The sequence below is a fragment of the Nuphar pumila genome, chromosome 7 (assembly GCF_984573655.1).
Source record: "Nuphar pumila chromosome 7, dmNupPumi1.hap1.1, whole genome shotgun sequence".
Classification (NCBI taxonomy): domain Eukaryota; kingdom Viridiplantae; phylum Streptophyta; class Magnoliopsida; order Nymphaeales; family Nymphaeaceae; genus Nuphar; species Nuphar pumila.
The window spans coordinates 29,357,107-29,366,973 of record NC_143255.1 but is presented as its reverse complement, the minus strand read 5'-3'; the positions used below and the strand labels follow the sequence as shown (position 1 = coordinate 29,366,973).

The window sequence follows — 9,867 nt, the reverse complement described above, 5'->3', positions numbered from 1 at the left end:
TTGCTTCATTCCCCTCCCACCGATGGCAGCTCCTCCTTTGAGGTGACTAGGTTTCAGGATGGCACCTTCGAACCAAAGATATTTTGTAAGCCATGCATTGATTTTCAACCCACGTATACATCAGAAAACCCTTCCAACATTATTGCTCATCTATGAATCAAAGAGGATCAAACCCAATACTGAGCTAAAACATAAATATAAATTTGCTACAATCATTTGTATATGCAACGAGCACGTCACCTTGACGTTGCAGGTTCAAAACCCAATGGTATAATTGTATAACTAGTAGGTAGGGATGGCATATGATCTGAGTTCGAGCTGAGCTTGGGGGTGTTCTGACTTGGTTTGGTTCAAAATGACTGTTCAAGCTCGGAGTTGAGCTTGTAAGGCGTTGTTCTAACTCGGCTCGAAAGAACCGAGCTTCAACATGATCTATTAAAAAATTTTCTTTTGCAAAAGAGAGATTGATCCCCCAACCTCTCCAACATAATCAGTGACCACCATTAAGCCAAAGCACATTTTTTAACCATTGTCACTGAAACAATTGTATAAATACTAAAAATTCTTAGCAAAAAAGTGCTTCAAAAGACAAAAATCGAACTCAACACGGAATGCCCTACCCATTATAATAACAATGCACTTGTCAAATTATTTGCAAATATATTATATATATTGAGTTTTCAACCAATAAGTCTATCGAGCTTTATCTAACTCGATAGGTCATTCAAGCTCAGCTCGATAGCTCATCCAAGCTTCGTACACTGGTTCAAGCTTAGCTCATTTACAAAGAGCACAAGCCTTAGCCGACTCGGTTCGGTGTGCATCTCTAACCCCAGCTAGCCTTTAAAAAAAAAAATATTTATATATGCAATGTAGTATAAAATATTATTTTTTTCATTATTCTTTTAGACTTTACCCGTAGGACAGATTTTGCGAAAACAAGGAGAGGACCGTTCACGTAATGACAGAGAAGAGGGCATTTTTGTAATTGAGGTGAACCGTCTTTTCTTTTTCATTCGTAGAACTGACAAAGCTGACCGGCAGCGGCAGATAAAGGTCCCCTGCACTATTTAAATCGGTTTTATCCTCATTTCAAGTCCGTGCCATTCTGGTTCTCTCTCTCTCTCTCTCTAACGGAGCTTCCACGGCGGATAGAGGCGAAGTCCGTCGCTAAGAACGAGAGTTCCCCTTCGGAATTGCTTGGATCTCGCCGTTTTTCGAAATTCCGACGGTGTTTTCGTGAAATTTGGCGATCTCGCTTTTCTCGGCAGAAAGAGGTCTGGAGTATTTATTTTTCTTCATCTAGGGTTAACCCGCGCACGATCTGCTTGGATCTAAGACGCCGCCTGTATATTTTTCGTTTTCCGGCGTTCGGATGTGTGACTCGCGACGAACGGTGTTGAATCTGGTGAACTGTGGAGTCTTTTTGGCGGTTAGGGATTTATTTGGGGAGATCTAGTTGAGGAGAGTTTTGGAAAGTTGAAAGGTTTCTCTTTGAGTGTGGATCCGGGAGTCTTCGGGCTGAAGGTCAGCTTTTTACTCACTAGAAAATGAAGATTTGGATGATGTCATTTTTTTGACACACATGATTGAGTTTTAGCGCTTGTAATGAAATTTTTTGTTTTTTGTGTTAATCGGGTGCTAGGTATTTCTGGATCTTGGTGTGAAATTAGATACGATCATGTTTGTGCAGTTCCTAGCATATGATCCGTATAAAAGTTTTGATGGATTTCGTCCGTAAAGTTTTGTTCTTGTAGTTCATTTGTGATGATATTCATGTCGTTCTTTAGTCACTTCTTTGATTTCTGACCCCGAAGGCGGCGTTTGGCGAACTTTTTCGGAGTAGACAGAAAATATTAACACTTTTTGAAGAAATTGAAGGATAGTCATTTTTTCTCCTTTTTAGTTGGCGATCTTGTTTGATTTGTAGTTTTAATTGACGATCCTTCCTCTTCTGAAAAATCTCTGTGTTTCTCTAAACCAGTATATCTAGTGACACATTTTGAGTTTTCAATCGAAAATCTCATTGAATAATCATGCAATTTGCTCTCTTTCTCTCTCATATAGAAGATAAATTCAAGCACTTTGAATTAAGGAAAATTCTATAATTTCAGGGAATACTGTTTGTCGTTCTCACATTTTTCTAAGATCTTACATCGTGCATGTTTTTATGGTTTAATTCATATTATGCTATTGTTTATGGTGAAAAGTTTTGAACTTTATGTTAATCTTTTCTTTCTTTTTTTCTCCTTTTGATAGTTTTGATGTTCATCTTTTCCTTTTTAATGCAGTCACAGAGAGGAGGGTGACTCGGGTTTGGTTGAATATTGCTGAAGAGTATATATCGAGTTGATCAAGCTTTTTCCTTAAGGAGTACAAGACTAGCTTTGAGGTATTTCTCCAAAGCAGTGGCCTGGTATTTTTGTATGAAATTTTACTTCTGGTTCAGCAGACAGGTTAAAAAGGCACAGGAATCAGATTGGCTCAGAATATTCATAAATACAAGTACAGTTTGGTGGGAGTGACCTTAATCTATGATTATTGGTGAATCAGTTTCTGATCCATATTTTCATTCTGGTTGCTTGGATTTTTTGTTTTGTATTGTGCTTGACTACAATACAGGGATGCCTAGATTCAGATACCTTGTTTTAGATAGATTTGCTTTGAGAACATCGAGATATATAATATAGATGATATAGTTTGTATATTCATTCTCTCGATACTTGAGGAGCTTGAAGCTTTTCCCTTTTCAATGGAGACCCTTGTTCTTTTGGTTCAGCCGCAACATGTCTGTCACCAGGAGACTAGGAACCAGATTCCAGTAAATTGCCGAAGTTCTGAGTCTGGACCCAGCATACTTCCTTCTCCATTGGCATTCTGTAATGGTTCTTTTGGTACGAAACATGTCAGATATGGTGAAGTGGAAGCACCATACTCCTATACGCCAACCCGTGAAAGCAATGGAACGTCCAGGAATGGAACAGTGAATATCAGCACCTCCAGCACTCCGATTCCAATTGAATCCAAAAGAAGGCATAACAATGACGATCTTTCTCTTGCACTCAGAGACACCGAGTTTTTCCCTGCTTCACCAAGTTCAGAATGCTGGGCTGGGCCAACATACTCTAACTCTCCAGCTCCAAGCTCGCTGCCTATGCCGAAATTTTCTCTGGGGCAGAAGCGGAGCGTCTCGCTCGAATTGCTGCTTCCAGATTCTGAATTCCCAAAAATGCATGCTGTGAAATCTGCCCCTCCGTCATCCTCTAGGGATTCTCATTCTTCTTTGTCTGGGTGTGGTTTTTTTCTAGATACTGCTTCTGCGACCGATGATTTGAGGCGCATTCTCCATCTTGATCTCCATGATGATTAAATCATCAAATGGATTCCCCTAATTCTGTAAATAGACCTCATGATCATAGGAATAGATTTCTGTGTTAGTTTGTTGTGGTCTTTAGAAAGTACATAGCAAGGAATGATGATGATCTTTGCTGGCTTTACATAGGTTGCCTAGATGGGGAACCAAGCTAGAGTTGTAGGATTTGTTTGTCAGTTAAGCTGAAATGTAAGGTAGATATAATTGCTGCATAGAGTTAGTCAATGTCAGCTTCTGGTTTAGTAGGTTTCATCCTTCAATTTTATGTTCTTACTGAGTTTTTACTGTATAGTAGCTCTGTTGTCTTGTAGATGACTGAAGTTTCTGTCTCTCTTAGATTCTCTGGTTTCCGTTGGTTCTTATGCTTGTTATGTTGGATTTTCCTTGCTTCCCATCCCTTCATTTTCTGTGCTCTGTAATCCTCAGACTCCTTACCTCTGCTAGCAAACCTGTTGACTGGATTCCTTTCTTTCTTTTTATTTCCTTCCTACTTTCTGATCTTCAACAATTTCAGTGATGGCCATCCTTATAACCATGGTTTTCTTTTTCTCTTTCCTTCTGTTAATCTCCAGCTCTTCCGATCCTCTGTGAAGGGCATCAAGCGGTAGCACATCTTCCCTTCTTTCCCGTTTTTTTTGAAAGGGAAAGTTGGGAAGGCATCTGCCTGCTTTGACATGTTCTATGTAACCTTTGCATCATCTTCTTCCCCCTCTTCTCCTCATCAAGATCTCAATCTCTCTCTATGAGTAATGGCTTGTCAAAAGCTTAGTTTATGATTCGGTAGGTTGGATGCCCACTCCCAACCTTGAGGACTTCATTTTAGTGGTACAGATGATAGAGGACAAGGTAATTGCTTCATTCTCTTGTACTTGAAACTTTTCTTTCGATTGTTTCTTCCTGCTAATGCCATAAGAAAGCTGTTGGTGACATGTACTTTGTTCTTGAAACAGGTGATTTGCAAAATGGACAGAGAAGAATGGATGTTCGCAGGGGAACAATGTTTAGCTGAGTTGGTGTTGAGTATCTGTAATGAGATCTAGATATGTTTGTAATTACGTAGGATTATAGATCACTAGTGACTTCATCTCAATTCATAAAAAGGGAAAAGAAACAAAAAAGGGTGGGTCTGTGATGATCTTCTTCTTGGATTTGTAGTTTAGTGGAAATCTTAGAAAAGAGCATGTGGGCTCTTTGAGCTCTTCTTTTAGACTGATAAGTCTGATAGTTTTTTCATCTATCTTGTTGTTTATGTTGCTAGGATGTTTTGGTGACTTTTGAGGAATTAAAAAACGAGGGGAATTTTTTTCTTGTGCTCCTTAGGTTTATTATTATTATTTTTTGAAGTTGAACGTGCTGTTGTATTAGAAATTTGAAAATAAGGGCCCATTGCTTTTCATATCTCATGGGTAAGCCCCTGCCCACGGAGTTTTACGCAACCAGGACAGCGGCCGTAAGTACGGCAGGCAGAGCCAGCGCAGCTAAGTCTCCGATCCTGTAGGCGGTTTTAAAAAGAAAAGAAAAGGGCTGAGAGGTTAGGTCAGCCACTGTCCAAGTAGTTGCCTTGTCTCTGGGTTGCTTGGTAGCCCATAGGCATGTGCGCTGGCCCCGGGATTAAATGTTGGGATCGGTTTTCAAAAAAAAAAAAAACTTGAATCTTGAATCGAAGTTGATCGGATCAGATTGTTCTGGATCGCTTTGTTTATAAAAACCTAAAAAAAAATCGTGTAGTGAATAAATACATATATAAAACGATTCGGGCCTAATTCAGGATCGGTCAGCACAGCTCAATCAGTCCCTTTTTGCATGGGGCCTGAATCTGCCCCCGCATTCAATACAAGGCCGATTCCGTGTTGAAAATATCTGTCGAGATGATGACCATGTTACAAGATCGAACAAATTTTTGTTGTGGATTTCTGTATGCTAACACCTTTCATCTGACAGCTGAATTTCACGGTTGGACTGGAACCTCAGTCAAGTTGGTTTTGACCTTGATGTGTCAAAATTTTATAACTCAAAAGATTACATTTTTACATCAGAAAATCACGATGCAAGGCTTGATTCTTAGCAAATAAACGATGTTGAACACATGCATGGTTAGATTGACTCGATACAACTTGCCCCTATGATTTATAACTCATTAGTTTCTACCTTCATTAGTAGCCAATATATATATATACACATAACTCATTAGTTTCTACCTTCATTAGTAGCCAATATATATATATATACACACACACCAAAGGAGGTAATGTCAGACTCAAATCGGATACACTCAAGTGCTTCGTAAAAATTACTTTAGCAGCGGTCAAGACCGCCATTAAAAACTCTATTCATGCAAAAAAAAAAATACACCGTTGATCACAGCAGCAATACAAATTCGTCTAATTTGCATCAAACTTTTTGGGCGTTTGATGATACACCCTACTCTCTCTCTATCAACGGTACAAATTTGGTCAAGACCACCACTTTTAGTAATGCTATGAGGCTTCAGGCTCCTACTCTGGGTGCACTTACTCCCACGTACTAGAAGTCATAGTTGTTGGTTGCATTTTCTCAATCAAACCTTTTATATATATATATATATATATATATATGCACTTAACAAGGTTTATTTGATAGAAAACGTGTTTTAGATCATGTTTTTTTGGACATAAAAATAGATTTTTTATGTCATGAAATTTTGGTACATTGTAAGCCATTGATTTTTGAAGATCTTAAAAACCTACGTATATGCCATAATCACATAATCAAAAACTTGTTTTTCACTCAATAATAATTGTAGATCATATCCATATGCTCTGATCTATGAAAAAGGCTCATTTTTTTTTGAAAATTTGAAGCTTCTATTAGGTGGGAATAGGTGATGTAAGAGTACCTTATATATATATATATATATATATATATATATATATATATATATATATATATATATATATATATATATATATATATATATATATAAGAAAACTGAAACATGTAAACCAGTAAAATATGTAAAACTACGAGATTTTCATAGGTTTTTCACAAATCTAACCCTGCAAATGCATTAGGCGTAGTCCATATGATTGAATATTTATGTAAATTCTGAGCCGTTAATTTTCAAGCATTAAAAGATCTTTCTTATACATCGTAATCAGATGATCCAAGAGTCTATTTATATAAAACCAATTATCCAGATCGTATCCATACAATGACATTTAAAAAAAAAAACAAAAAAAAAAAATCTCGGTGCCTACCAGTTTACATTTTCCATATTTATCTATCTATCTATCTATATATCTATATACACACACACAAAGCCAAACACCTTGAGGTTGCAGTTGACTGTTTAAGCTAAACGAGCAGCTCGGTTTGTCTACCAACCCTGCTTATAGGCATCTTGTTCAACCTAAGCCCAATATGAACCCAGCCGAGCCTACACTAGATAATGGTCTCGGATCCGGTTATTGGGGGGTTAAGGTTTGGGGAGCGTCAGGTTGGGTGACATAATAGTGATGAACATTTAAAACGGCAAAATAATAGCCTTCCAAACTCTCATAAGAAATTGAAAATGTTCATATTTATAGTGTTCTATTGGCAAAAATAAAACACTATTTGCATGATGAAATGAAACATAAAAATAATTTAAAAAATCATTTTTCATAAAATACCACAGATTATAATTAAAGACAATAATATTTTGATGAAATCATCGCTTTTAAATTTAACCGAAAAATATGGCAACTTAAAGTATCACATTTTTTTGCTATACCCAAAATATGACTGATATTTGTCATATAGGGTGCCACCCAATGGCAACATCGACCCATGCCTTGGATTAGCTCGATTGCGACTAACATCATCGCTAGGTGATGACCCGATCTGACTCGTATGTGGATATCAAAATAGGACATTGAAAATAAACCCACAATTTTTTGGGTTTCTAATTGGCTTGAGAAAGAACTTGATATACGACTGTTTGTGGAGCATTACCAATCTATTTTGTTTCCTTGATGCTTAAAAAAGTCTAAAAGCTAGAGATTATGGGTAGGATCCAAAACTTGGAATGAAAACCATCTAACCCAATTAAGTGAATGAAAACCAAGTCATTGAAAGTATACAAACTTCTTTTTTTTGTTAGACGAAGGGAAAAGAGCCTCACCCTCCAAATCACAGACTGTATGTGGTAAAAGCAGTGTTGTCAGTATAAGTATCGGTCCTATATCATTTGGCAATGATTCAGGTGAATCCAATCGGCAGTTTTGATTCGGCCAAAAAATAATTAAAAATATTACTTGTCAACCACAATGTGACACATGATAAATATATTACAATAATTTTTAAAAATAATCTTAAGTATGTTTATATTTATTAAGAAATAGCCGATTCAAGGATGAAGCGTATTGATTTTATGCGGATGGATACTTATTGTCACGGGCTTAGAAGCGAAGGCCCACGCGACGTAGCTTCGGGAATTTGCAAACACCGAAAGCAGGCCTTTTAAGCACACAAGCAATGCATAGCACACATGCACAAGCAAAATCAAGAATACGCGTATGCACAAACACAAAGAGAGCAAAGAGACAAGGATGCAAAAAGCTTCTTTATAGATACTTGAAAGCAAAGTAGACCGTGAGGGGAAGAGAGAGTCCAAATACACGGGGTTCTTAAGCCTTAAGGCCGTGTGGGGCACTCTAGAGTGCCAAAGAACTATATACATCAGAGCAAAAAGGTGAAAAACGTGACGGTCCGAAACACGCTCCCCCGCCTAAGTTGGCGCCATCATCGACGCCAATTGTTCATGGTAATCTTCTACAAATTGTTGATGCTGAAACATGTTGTTGGCCTTTTCCCAGGTGGCTTCACATTCTGGCAATCCTTTTCACTGCACTAAGTACTTTTTGACTTCTTCTAGATAGTTGTTGGAATGGTTAAAGATGAGCTCTGGCTCTCTGTCTGATACACTGACTGTTGAGAGAGCTCGTTGCGGGATCAGAGCACGTTGAGGCATGCTCTGTTGAGGATCTCCTTCATCTTCATGGAATGACTTCAGGTTACATATGTGGAATACCGGATACACTTGAAAGTTTGTTGGCAGGTTCAACCGGTATGCCAAGTTTCCCACACGTTTGATAATGGTGAAAGGACCATCATACTTGCAAATAAGGTCTCAGTGATGGCCTCGAAAGATAGTTGTGCAGTCGGAAAAGTGCTTGGCCAACACTTTGTCTCCAACACGAAATTCTGCTGGACGATGCTTCTCATCTGCCCATTTCTTCATGTGCTTGGTCGCCTTGTTTAGGTATGCCTTCTCCAACTCTGTCTGATCTTGCCAGTTCCTGATGAACTGGTATGCATAAGGTGCTTTGCCACATCCTTGCGCAGCAAGAGAGTGCGGAGTCTGCGGCTGTTGTCTGGTTGCGACTTCAAATGGACTATGGGCGGAGGACTCGCTCTTTTGAAGGTTGTAGCAGAATTGAGCCACATCAAGTAAATCAACCAAATCCCTTTGGTTGGCACTGACAAAGTGTCACAAGTATTCCTCTAGCATACTGTTTATTCTCTTTATTTGTCTATCGGTTTGGGGGTGAAAACTTGTGCTAAAATACAAGTTTGTCCCCGTTAAGTGAAATACTTCTCGTCAGAACTTACCAGTGAAACGTGCATTACGATTGTTGACGATGCTCTTAGGAATTTCCCAATACTTGATTACGTTCTGCATGAACAACTTCGCAGTATCTGCAGCTGAGCAGGTGGTAGGGGTAGGCACAGAGACAACATACTTCGAGAACCTATCCACAACCACGTAGATCGAACTACAACCTTGTGCTGTCAGCAAGCTCACAATAAAATCCATGGTTATGCACTCCCACAGACGACTTGGCACAAGTAGGGGCTCCAGTAGTCCACCGGGTCTCTGATTGATGGGCTTGTCTTGTTGGCAAATCAAGCAAGTCCGCACATAAGCATCTATATGATCACGCATCTGCGGCCAATAGAATGCGCATTCTAACAACGCCAAGGTCCTTTGTTGCCCTGGGTGACCCGCCCAGGTGGTATCGTGGCACTCATGCATTAAGCGCCTCCTCAAGGTATCTTGCCACGAAATATATAAACGGTCGCCCGCTGCGGAGAGCAAATTGTCCTCTAGCCAAAATCTCTCTGTCTTTCCTTTCTTTACCAATGTGATCAATTGTTGAGACATTGGGTCACTTTTTAAAGCTTCTCGCACCTGTTCGAGAAGATCGCTCATCGATTGGCTTAGACTACCGTCCCAAGGAAGCAAAACTGTGAGTTCTGCCTTCCGACTCAAGGCATCGACCACAACATTGGTCCTGCCTGGCTTGTATTTGAGGGCCATATCAAATTTTGCCAAGAAATCTTGCCAGTGCGTTTGCCTTAGACTCAGCTTCTTCTGAGTCTGAAAGTAACTTGTCGTGACATTGTCAGTGTGCACAACGAACTGTGACCCCAAAAGATAGTGCCTCCATGTGCGGAGACAATGCACGACCACC

General features: G+C 39.2%; 1 long non-coding RNA gene across 1 annotated transcript; it reads left to right on the top strand.

Moving 5' to 3' along the window:
- Positions 1-1,083: 1,083 nt before the first annotated feature.
- LOC149831695 (uncharacterized) lies at positions 1,084-4,686 on the top strand. Its single transcript, XR_016433308.1, has 3 exons — positions 1,084-1,527; positions 2,292-4,219; positions 4,324-4,686. It is a non-coding gene; the product is annotated as an uncharacterized LOC149831695 (long non-coding RNA).
- Positions 4,687-9,867: the final 5,181 nt, after the last annotated feature.